We start from the raw sequence: 11,871 nt of genomic DNA on the forward strand, positions 1-11,871 counted from the left end.
GGGCTATTCACAGACCAGAAGTAAGTAGGTCACAATTCTTTACAATACCAAGCGTTTAACAAAGTCACCTCATTTTTTTTGATGTCCAGATGTTATAGACACATTTTTCAATGGTAGGAAGCTTTCAAAACATTATACATACACATAATGGATTACATGAGTATCTAAATTAGGACACAAAATTGGGGGAATTTATAAGTCAATTTCTGCCTGGAAAAACTAACTGGCAACACTGGGTAGCTAATGCTTTTTGAGAAATTACCATGTGCTAAGCATTGTTCTAACTGCTTTATATTATTAACACATTTAATCTTCATAATAATTCTATGAGGTAGGTATAGTTATGATCCTCTCCATTTATTAGGTGAGGCAACTGAGGCACAGGAAGTTAGGTTAATGGCTCGTTTACCTAATGGCAATGTCACACAGCTAGGAAGTGCTGAAGTCAAGATTTGATCTCAGATACTCTGGCTCCAGAGCCAAAGTTCAGAACCAGTATGCCATATCATTCTCTTTAATAATTATGTAGGGACTTCCCTGGCGGTCCAGTGGTTAGGACTCCGCACTTCCACTGTAGGGGGCATGGGTTTGATCCCTGGTCGGGGAGCTAAGATCTCTCATGCTGCGCAGCGCGGCCAAAAAAAAAATTATTCAGTCATTTATTCATATGAAGTAATATATACCCAGCTGATAATTGCCTTGTTTTCTAAACTATGTACTTCAATAAAATCTTTACGATTTGCCCATTTTTTATTGAGAATTTGTAATCATTTGAAAAGAAATTTAATGAAGTTTAATACTATTAATAACTATTTGGAGAGGAAACTACTTTGTAACTCTTTTGAAAATAGAAATCATGTTTCTGTTTAATATATCCTCTTAACCAAAAACACTTTCTATAGTCATGATGGTTATTCTTTCTTTCACTAGTTCTGTCTCAGGGATTGTTGTTGGTGGATGTGTCTGGTTGAGAGTCAAGGACAAGTTTTAAGATGTTCTCCCTCTTAGGAGTCCACACCGCATTTGAATGACTCTATCCCATCAATGCCAAGATGGGATCAAAGAATTATTCATAAGATGTATAGTCAGGAAAATATCTTATTATATTTAGACACATGGCCTTTTCAGACCTTGCTTTAAATTAAATATTTTGATATTGATGTTTAGGTATTTTAATGCCAAAATTTATTTTGATGGAAGAAGCATTCACTGAATGAAAAAGCGTACTATATGTTTTTCAGATAAGCAAGATGAGGTGGAAGGCTAGCAGTTGATACCACAAATGTACGGGACTGTGGCTTAGCTGATTGGAAGGCACTTGGGAGGGGAGTACATAGCAAACTTTGCTTTCATATGTCCAAGATAATTTATAAAATAAAATTGCTGGGAGGAGATTTATCAATTATTTCAGTAAACAAATTGTTTTTGAACACCCTCAAGATGGAGAAAAAGCAACCGTTTACCTGCAAATAATTGATATGCTAATTTTAGATAATTCTTTTCTAGGCATTAAATCAAATCTCATGAGAACCACTAGTATGATGGTAGTTCTTTGATTAGTTTGAATGGTCTCAGGCACTTGCAATTTTTTTCAAAGATTGTATTTCTCTGAAAATATCCTATAATTTAACATTTCCACCCTTTCTGGCTATTCTTTCCTTCTCGTTACTCCAAGAGGCTACTCTCAAGTAGTACCCTAATTTACAGGGTGCATATTTTGTTTTCCTTTTACAGGGTGCATATTTTGTATTCCTATCTGTAATCCTATGAAAATGAAGCAATTGTTCAATGGGTAGTAATAATAATGAAAAATTTTTTTCCCCTTGAAGCATTAACATAATGTACATTCAGTAAAATTAGAGCAGCCAATAAGGAATATAATTCTTATTTATACTTTGAAATGATGGTAACGAAGTGCTTTGTTACCTGTTGTGTAAATGCAAGCTCCACATTGATTTAAACGCTTTCAAAATTCTATGGGCAATATAAGCTTCTCAATTTTAAGTTTTTATTGCTGAAATCATAGTTCTTTGGTTAGGTGAAAAATAGGAATTGAATATTTGTTTCCCCCCCTAAATTCCTATGTTGAAGCCCTAATACCAACGTAATGGTATTTGGAGATGGAGCCTTTGGAAGAAGTTAGGTCATGCGGGTAGAGCCCTCATGATGGGATTAACACTTTTTTAGACGGGACACTAAAGAGTTTGCTTTTTCTTTTTCTCTCTCTGTCCACCATGTAAGGGTCCAAGGAGAAGATGGCTGTCTGCAAACCAGGAATCCAACCATGTTGGCACCCTGATCTTGGACTTCCAGCCTCCAGAATTGTGAGAAATAAATTTCTATTGTTTAAGCCACCCAGTCTATGGTATTTGTTATAGCAGCCTGAGCAGACTAAGATAATCAATCCATAAAGAAGGAAATATAATAATCTGACTTCTCCTGAACTCTATATAACATTAGCTGTTGACCTATATGAATATGTAGTGAAGATATATAAGCAGAATGTACAATGCACAAGATATGCTTATACCAAGGTAAAATAGGTAATAATGTTTATCTTAAATTACATAGATTCATTCAGACTCTTGGTTTTATAATTTGGCCTGTTTGTTACTACACCTGTGAACTTCATGTGTATTTCAAGTTTTACAACATGTAAATGTAGACAGTTTATAATGGTATAGAGCTTAAATTGTGAGAAATACTCAATTATGGTAAAAGAAATACACCAGAAGTAATACTTTGGCTGTCTTTAAATCTTATTGGAATTAGATGGCAAGTAAGACAAGATGTGCAAGAGAGAGCTGATGGGGTATGGAGTAAATTTTAGGTTCTACTGATCATTTCTTAGAAATCAAAATCAATTTAAGACATCAGTTTTCAATAGTATTCTTATGTATAAGTAAAACACAGCGATATGTAATATCTGGTACGACAGAGATCCATGGCTTCTAGTCTCCTGAGACATCTGTCTTCATGAAAGAGATGAAGAGCACCAGTTCATGAGTTACGTAACCTTGAGACAATTTCCCATTTCTGCTTACAGGTACGAATAAATGTCATAATACAGACCAACTATCATTTGTTATATACAAATATGTGGTTCTTTTTTTTTGACATTTTTCTGGATCTAGTAACTACAGGTGACATTTTTGAGAAATGCAGTGTACTGAATTCAATGGAGAAAGTAGAAGAGTCTATGTCTCCGTTAACTTGTGAGAAGTTTCATCATTCCAGTTCTCTCCAGACAGCCTGATTATCTTTATTTTCCCTGAACTCACATGGTCTGTGACAGTCATTTGGCAATTAATTGTGCATGGAGTTAAAATGTAGTCTGTGTATGTTTCAGGACACATGTAGGGCTAAATAGGGAGGTACTGTTGTTCTGGTTTCCTGGGAAACATACTCTGAGATGATGAGATTTATGTGAAGGAAATTTATTTGGGAATGCTTTGGGGAACAGTGGAAGTGAGGGAAGTAGAAAAAGGCAAAGGGAGAAGTTGTACTTCAATGCCGAGGCAGCAGTTTCTGCCGGTCCTTCAGGGAGGGGCCCACTTGGGGGAGGCAGCTCTCTGCCTGAGGGAGATTTCCAGGGTGTTCGGAGCCAGCCCACCAGCGGTCAGTGCTTCTGACAACTGATGAAACCAGAGCCTTGGTCCTGAAGCAGGGACCTGGGAGGTCACCACAGCATTCACTGCAGGAGGTAACGGGACGCAAGGTGAATAGCAGAGCATCGAGAGTCAGATGGTCTGGCTTGAAACTGGTTTCTAGTCTATACCGGATATGTCACCTTGGGCAAGGCACTTATTCTGCCCCTACTAAGTGGGGGTAAGAACAGTGTAGACATCTCACTGGGTTATTGTGGAAATGGATGAGTAAACACATGTAAAGCATATAGCAGTTCCTGGAATATTGTGAACACTCTGCAATTGGCAGATATTATTATTAGAGGTTGCTATAAAACAATGGAACTATTTTTAAAACTAACTTACCCATATGAACATTTGTTCCTATATAGGTCAGAAGGGGCTAGTAATAAAAAACTCCAGCAACTCTAGTTGCTTAAAATAACAAGGATTTATTTCTTGGCCATGCTACATTACGGGCTGGCTCTAGGACCCAAGTTGACAGAGCAGCCACTAGCTGGGTAATTGCCAGTGGTGCGGCAGAAAACAGAGGTAGCATTTTAAATGCTGACTCTTAAAACTTCCACCTGGGACTTCCCTGGTGGCACAGTGGTTAAGAATCCACCTGCCAATGCAGGGGACACGGGTTCGATCCCTGGTCCAGGAAGATCCCACACGCCGCGGAGCAACCAAGCCCGTGTGCCACAACTACTGAGCCTGCACTCTAGAGCCCGCGAGCCACAACTAGTGAGGCCGCGTGCCACAACTGCTGAAGCCCACACACCTAGAGCCCGTGCTCTGCAGCAAGAGAAGCTACCGCAATGAGAAGCCTGCGCACCGTGGCGAGGAGTGGCCCCCGCTCGCTGCAACTAGAGAAAGCCTGCACGCAGCAATGAAGACCCAACGCAGCCAAAAAAATAAATAAATAAATTTATTAAAAAAACCTTCCACCTAGAAGTGATATATGTCAATTCCACTCATATTTCACTGGTCAAAATTTATCATATGAATACATATAACTCTGAGAGGCGGGAAGGGAAGTATAATCTACCCTTTGTCTGGAAGGAGAACCTGAATGACTCCGTAACAGCCCTAATGACTATTAACGGTTTAATTTTTAAAATTACCTGGAACGATATACACTCAATAATGAGACAACTTTTCTTAACACTTAGTATGTGCCAGGCACTGTGATAAACAGCAGTACTATGACATAGATGCTATTAATATCCCCAATATTGTACATTAAAAAAGCACTGAGACTTAGTGTAACCCAGTCAATACCATGAATCTACCTAGTGGTAAACGTGGACTCAAGCTCAGGCCTGTCTGACTGCAGAGCCCACGCTGGTAACTACGACCCTATGTCCTCCCAAGAACTTCAGTGACAGTAGTGTGACTCACAATATTTTCAAAACACATGCTCTGTTTTGTTTTTTTAAAGGAAATTTCTGTTGGAATCTATTATTTAGAGTGTCTTAATTTCCAAAATGTTATGAAGTCTCACATGTAGTAGAAGTCTTTTTTCCTGTTCCCACGATGGTACTGGAAGGGTAAGCAAATGAGTCGAGTGTCCCTCTTCCATTGGGTAACTTGAACAGACTGATGGAGACTCTCCCTTCTTCCCCACAAGGCATCCAAGGGTGTCTTCCCTCCAGCCAGCCAGGAGGATGCCCGTGGACCAGGCCTGGAAGTGAGGCACTTACCTGCTGCTCACATTCCGTTGACCAGAAACCCATCACAGGGCTGCTCCTGACCACAAGGAAGGCTGGCAAGTGGAGTTAGCTGTGTGCTGAGTGAGTCTTGCTCATGATACATTGACTGTGCTTTATATTTTCATGGGATTGAAGATCTTAAAATGGAGCAAATATATTTAAGGTTAGCAGGGCATAATCTCAAAGCTGCCTCATTGTTTGGTCTGCATTTCTCTCTTTTCAGTACTCCAGAGCAGTGTCTTATTTGGGTGCATCCCACTTTCTTTTAGTGTCCTGCATTTCTTAACATGTGTTGTAGTTTGCCTTTGTGCTAATGGAAAGGTTATAGTTACACTTCTTTATCTTTCCTTTAATTGCTACGTAAGACTGTGTAATCTATTTATAGTATTAATGCAGGAGGATACAGAGGACACTCGGCTAATAAGTACCCACAAGGCTGTAGTCTGACCTGGAGGAGAGTTTCACATGCTCTTGGGCCAGCACTGCATGCTGCAGGGGCCCACAGAGCACCAGATAACTCTGGGGTCTGGTAGGAGGGCAACATCTTCAATCTGAGGCTCTAGATGGTCCCTTACAAACTATGGTAAGAATTTTTAAGGGTCATACAGGGCATGTAATAGGGGAGCGAATTGCAGAACCGGAAGAGAATTTGGAAAGCTGTTGCAATGGATTGTGAGATTTAGCCCTTATTAACTTTTAGGAGCTTACCCCTTTAGTCTGGGCAGGTGCTGTTGTATTACCTACTCCCATGATTAATCATAAATAAAGAGGCTTAAGATTGGGTTCTGTATTATCCCATGATTCTAGGATGACCATCATTACTGGGAACATGAGGGGTCCAGTAACACGTATAACTTTAAAAAAATTTTTAGATGCTTTCACAGATATAATTTTATTTTGATTCTGTCCACTAGGGAGGGTCAGGGTCTATGTTCCTCACATTCAACTTCGTATTTCTAGCCCAGTCCAGGGTTTGTATATTTTTTCCGTGGAGCATGTATTAACAACAGCTCTAAAAGTTAACAAGGCAGGTATCTGCATCATTCTTTGTAGAAGAAAAAAATGGGTTCAGCGAGATTATATGACTTCCCTTAGGTCACATAGTTGGTAATACATTGATTTTTTTTTAAAATAAATTTTATTTTAATTTTTAATTTTTTTTGGCTGTTTGTATCTTTGTTGCTGTGCGTGGCTTTCTCTAGTTGCGGTGCGCAGGCTTCTCATTGTGGTGGCTTCTCTTGTTGCGGAGCACGGGCTCTAGGCGCACGGGCTTCAGCAGTTGTGGCTCGCGGGCTGTAGAGCGCAGGCTCAGTAGTTGTGGCGCACGGGCTTCATTGCTCCGTGGCATGTGGGATCTTCCCGGATGAGGGCTCGAACCCGTGTCCCCTGCATTGGCAGGTGTTCTTAACCATTACACCACCAGGGAAGCCCAACACATTGGATTTTGAAGCAAGTTCTTCTGATTTATGTTTTGTTATTCTTTCCACCCAACTATGCTGCTTATCACATTTTAAAAAATGTACTCAGGAGTATCAAATATTCATTCCTTGAGGATAAATTCCGGTTTTGGAAATAGCCAAAAGTAGTCTAGTATTAAATGTGGTGAATAGAGTTGGTTAGACAATGCTATTTTGGATTAAAAGGATGAGGTATATCTCATAAAATAATACATTTTTGAGACTTATAAACTGGCACATAATACACATCCCTTAAATATTTGTTAGTTTTGAGAAAAATGCAAAAATCTTTTAAAACTCATATCTTGACTACGTAGCCATGCAACTTTTACCTATATTAAGATCAGAACCAGATCCAAGGAAATTGAAAACGGAAACTAGCTAAGAGCAAAAAGTGCAGAGTTCAAACGATGGCTGTGTTTAAAAACTGAACTTATTTTCAGTGATTTTTAAATAAAATCTAGTATGTATCACTCAGTTTGTGATTTGGCCTTTGAGAGGGGTTATGTATAAAGGTAGTGAGAGAATGAACAGTTACTCCTATCCACTGTGTGTTAGGTGATTTACTTCATTTAATCCTCAAATCAGTCTGTGAAACAAATATTTCCATTTTAAAGAAGAGGGAAAGGCTCATGGTTTTCAGTTACTGATCAAACATCACACAGCCAGTAGGAGGCAGAGCTAGAATTAGAATGCAAGTCCATCTGTTTCAAAGCCAAGGTCTTTCTTCCAAACAGTGCTGTTTCTTTTCAAAGGGGTAAGAGAGGATGGAGGTATGGTGGATTGAATGTGGTCCCCCCAGTAATAGAACCTGTGAATGTGACCTTATTTGGAAAAAGGGTCTTTGCAGATGTAATTAAGAATTTCGAGATGAGATCATCCTGGGTTATCTGGAGGGGTCCTAAACCCAACAACAAGTGTCCTTATACGAGATACATAAGGGAGATACTGATGGAGAAGAGAAGGCCATGTGAAAGTAGAGCAGAGGTTGGAGCAGTGCAGCCATGAGCAATGCTGACAGCCAGCCACCAGAAGCTGGAAGAAGCAAGGAACAGATTGTCCCTAGAGCCTGTGGCAGGACACTGATTTCAGACTTCTAGCATCCAGAACTATGAGAGAATGAAGTTCTGTTGTTTTCAGCCGCCAAATTTGTTGTAATTTGTTACAGCAGCCCTAGAAACCACTACAGGAGGTACGGGGAGGAACCTGCAAGGAGGATGGACACACTGATTCATTTAAGAGCAAAGAAGAAAGGCTGCTAACTTTGGAAACAAGTGGGCCTGGGGTTGAATCCCAGCTCCGCTGCTTCTCTGCGTGTCCTGTAGAAGTAATTTAACCTCTCTAAGGTTTGGTTTCCTCAGCTGTAAAATAGAAATTATGATGCATTTCTTATTGGATTTTAAGGATTTAATGGGAGTATATAAAGCACTTAGCATAATATAAGAAATCAATTTACTTCCTTTTGTGGATCAGAAGAATATTTCATAGTGAAATAAAACATTATCCTTGACTTTGATTTTTGTAAATGAAACAGACAATGCAATATAGTGTTATAAGGTCCATAATAGAGGTAAATATGAGACACAGCAGTGGCACAAAAAAGGGAGTGACTGACTCAGGCTGGTTGAACCGGGGATGCTCTCAAAGGGGAAGACCCTTGAGCTGAGATTAAAAGATGAATAGGCATATACTAGGTATTACCAAGATGTCCCCCAATCCAGAGACCCCCTATATTACCCTCTCCAAGGAATAAACCTACAGGATTATGTCTGTTGGGAGAGGGAGCAGGCATATAGGATCAAGGGGTCAGAGGGAGGAATCTGCAAAGTTGTTAAAAATTGATCTCCACCAAGGTCCATCATAATATTTCAGAACACTGGGGATAAAGAGAAGATCCCACAAGCCTTTGGCGGGTGCGGGCGGGGAACCAATCTTATAAAAAGGAACAGGAATTAGAATGGCCGCAGATTTCAGGAAAACAATGCTGACAAAGAACAATGGAGCAGTAACTTCTACATTCTAAGGGAAAATCACTTCCAACCTAGAAACCTATACTCAGCCAAATTGCCAATGAAGTGTAAGGACAGATTAATTGCCAGTGAAATGTAAGGGCCATCTTAAAACATTTACTCCCTTTCTTGGGAGGCTGCTGAAGGATGTATTCCATTAAAACAAAGGCGTGGACCAAGAAAAAGAGAGACATTGCATCTAAGAAACAGGAGATTCAACTCAGGAGAGGAGCGAGCTCCATTCATTTGCTAGTAAATGGAAATCTCCAGATCAAAACTCTTTATCAGGCAACAAGAGTAGCTGGCAGAGGTTAGAACAGGTTGGAATTTTAGGAAGAGATTTCTTTAAGAAGATGAAGCTGATAGAATAGCTAATGTAAATAAATGCAAAGAGAGGGTGTTTAGACAGGTAAGGAAGGATTTGAGGTTGACTTAGGGGTAAGTACATAGAAAGTTAAACAAATGGGAAAAACTCCAAATAATTATTTTACCTACCCTACTTCAGGGTAGGTAAAATATTGAGCAGGGAAGGAATTTCAATCATAGCTTATTACATGGCTTAGTCCTGAATTACATACATAGGTATGATAATATAACCACTGAATATCTAATCAAAATTTTGTTTTAAGACTACTGGGGCATGGAGAGTGTGCTGCTATTTGGGAGCTAGAAGGAGAAAAAAAAGCTAAATTCCTATCTTCCATAGTTAATAGATAATGCCTCAAAGTGAAAAAAAAAAAAAATCTAGAAATAGCCGTTCAAGCACGTTCTTGGGGTAAAAAACAAGAGTCAGCTAAAAGAGTTGAAAGTGAGCATTTTATGGATGGGGAAATGAGGAGTAGGGATATTTTGAGACTTAACAAATCTTATAGAAGCGGTATCATCTTGGCCCATATGCATGTTATCACTTTGATAAACAAACCTTGTAAAAAAAAAAAAAGTCTTCTGTTCAAGAGTTTCCAACCTCAAGAAATTTCTACTCACTCTGGTGAAAACTTCAAGAACCTCTACCATTCCTCCCCAAATTATCATGAAACCATGGATGCTGAAATTAAGCTCTTTGCTCTTGGATTCCTAGACCCTAGGGCAGTTTTAAGCATGGCTTCCATCTGAAGCCTGCTGGTGAATGGTGGAAAAGTAAGAATATCCAGGTAACATTATTAGCCTGTAGCAGCATTAAGGGTAACTAAATTTTGTCAAGTTGTGGGATAAAGACAGTAGGAAGGTGGTTCGACTATCAACTAGCTTGTTACCAGAACTTTAGAATTTGAGGCAGAAATATAACAGAAAATGTTAGGGGAGATGGAAAAAGTAAAGATGTTAAGAACAGATGAGTGTAGAGCAGATTAACTTATTAGATCATGGAGAAGACATGAAGGAAGATCTTATTCTTCATTGGACCAAGAACTAATTTCAAGGGGAAGTTTGCTGCTTTATATAAAATAGGGAATTCTGAAGATAACTTCTATATGACACATGATGGCAATGTGGTTCATTCGAAAAGGCTGAACTTTATAAGGAGCTTTTCCCTCTTTGATCTTTCTGTTATTTGTAAAGAACACAGGGTATCTCTAACTTAGCATTTCACGTCCATTGTTTGGAACTCCAGACACGATTTACTATAGAAACAACAGCAGGTGGTGGGATCCACAGGCCAACCCTCCAATGACTCATTAGTCTCTGGGTGTCCCAACAGCACTGAACTAAACCAATGTTTCCACGGAAAAATTCAAATATGATTCATATTGAGCTGCAGGAATACTTACGACCACATTTTTGTAACAGAAATTAAAAAGGAGTGATGAGTGGGTGGGATCAGGGATAGAGATACTCTTTAAGGGCAGGAGAGTGTCGCTACTGCAGAAGAATAAATTACAGCAGTGGAAATTTACCTCTCTTAATGCCTCTTGACAGAAAAACGATGGTATCTTGAACCCATTCTGCATCTCATTGAAATAGTTCCTAGGTGAAAACAGAATAAAGATATAGTTAGGAGCGTTTCTAGGCAGTAAGAGGTTGAAGAGATGGGAGAATAGAATTTCCAGAAGGAAGAAGAGTTCTTTGGTCATATGGCATTTGGCTTCACAATTCTCTCCCCGCCCCGAGCACCTCTCTCTCTCTCTTTCTGTCTCTCCCCCATATATATATCACATGTTAAGCTTGTATAAATCAGAAGCTGCTTATAAATCATTCTGATATCTGGTCAACCTAACAAAAACTCTTATCAATGAATGTTTTGAAATTTCACAATTAAGTAGAGAACAGCAAAGTTTAAGTGGTGAATATATAAACTGTAAATTAAAATGCTTTAATTATGAAGAACTTTTGCCTTGAGGGCAAAGGATGAAATCCAAGAATTGTATATTAATTTAACTTAATGAAGAGAAAAGTAACTATTTAAAGAGTTGACCCTTTTCTAAAATTCTAGAACGAACAGTGCACATAACTGAATGCTCATAATATAGTAAAGAATGCTCAGTCTATCAAACGCAATGTTAATCAATTATTCACTGCATCTGCATTTTTAATACCAAGATAAAATAACTTACTGCTTTAGTATTTTCCCAAATGTTTGTTCTTGGTAGGCTGACTTCTGCTGTAGATAAAAGCAGGGTTCAGAGACATTTTCATTCCTATTTACCATATGAGTTTTTGGCCCATCTTTCATATTGTATTAATGACCTCGGAAAAGAATTGCCCTCCTTCCCTTTTACTTTTCCTTTATAGAACATTTCAGATACTTTCCTTGCTGATTTTGGGATGTTGCCCCAATTCCATGCCTGGCACAAAGGTAATGTAAGCCAGGAGATACTCTGTGAACTTACTAACCTGTGACCGGACTTGTCCTGGGATCATCACCCTTTTACTCCTTACCTCATTCCCATGGAGGGAAGCAAGGAATACACAAAGGTAGAGAGCGGTTGGCTTAACTGGGGAGGACTGTGGCATTTTCCCACTCACTTCAGGTAAAAGAAGGTAACACCTCTTTCAAACCAACTGAGAGGGTGCAGGGAAGCTACAAGGTGATATTGCGGGTCCCTAGAATATGAGGAAATTGGCAGCT

This window comes from Eubalaena glacialis, chromosome 20 (genome assembly GCF_028564815.1).
Source record: "Eubalaena glacialis isolate mEubGla1 chromosome 20, mEubGla1.1.hap2.+ XY, whole genome shotgun sequence".
NCBI lineage: Eukaryota > Metazoa > Chordata > Mammalia > Artiodactyla > Balaenidae > Eubalaena > Eubalaena glacialis.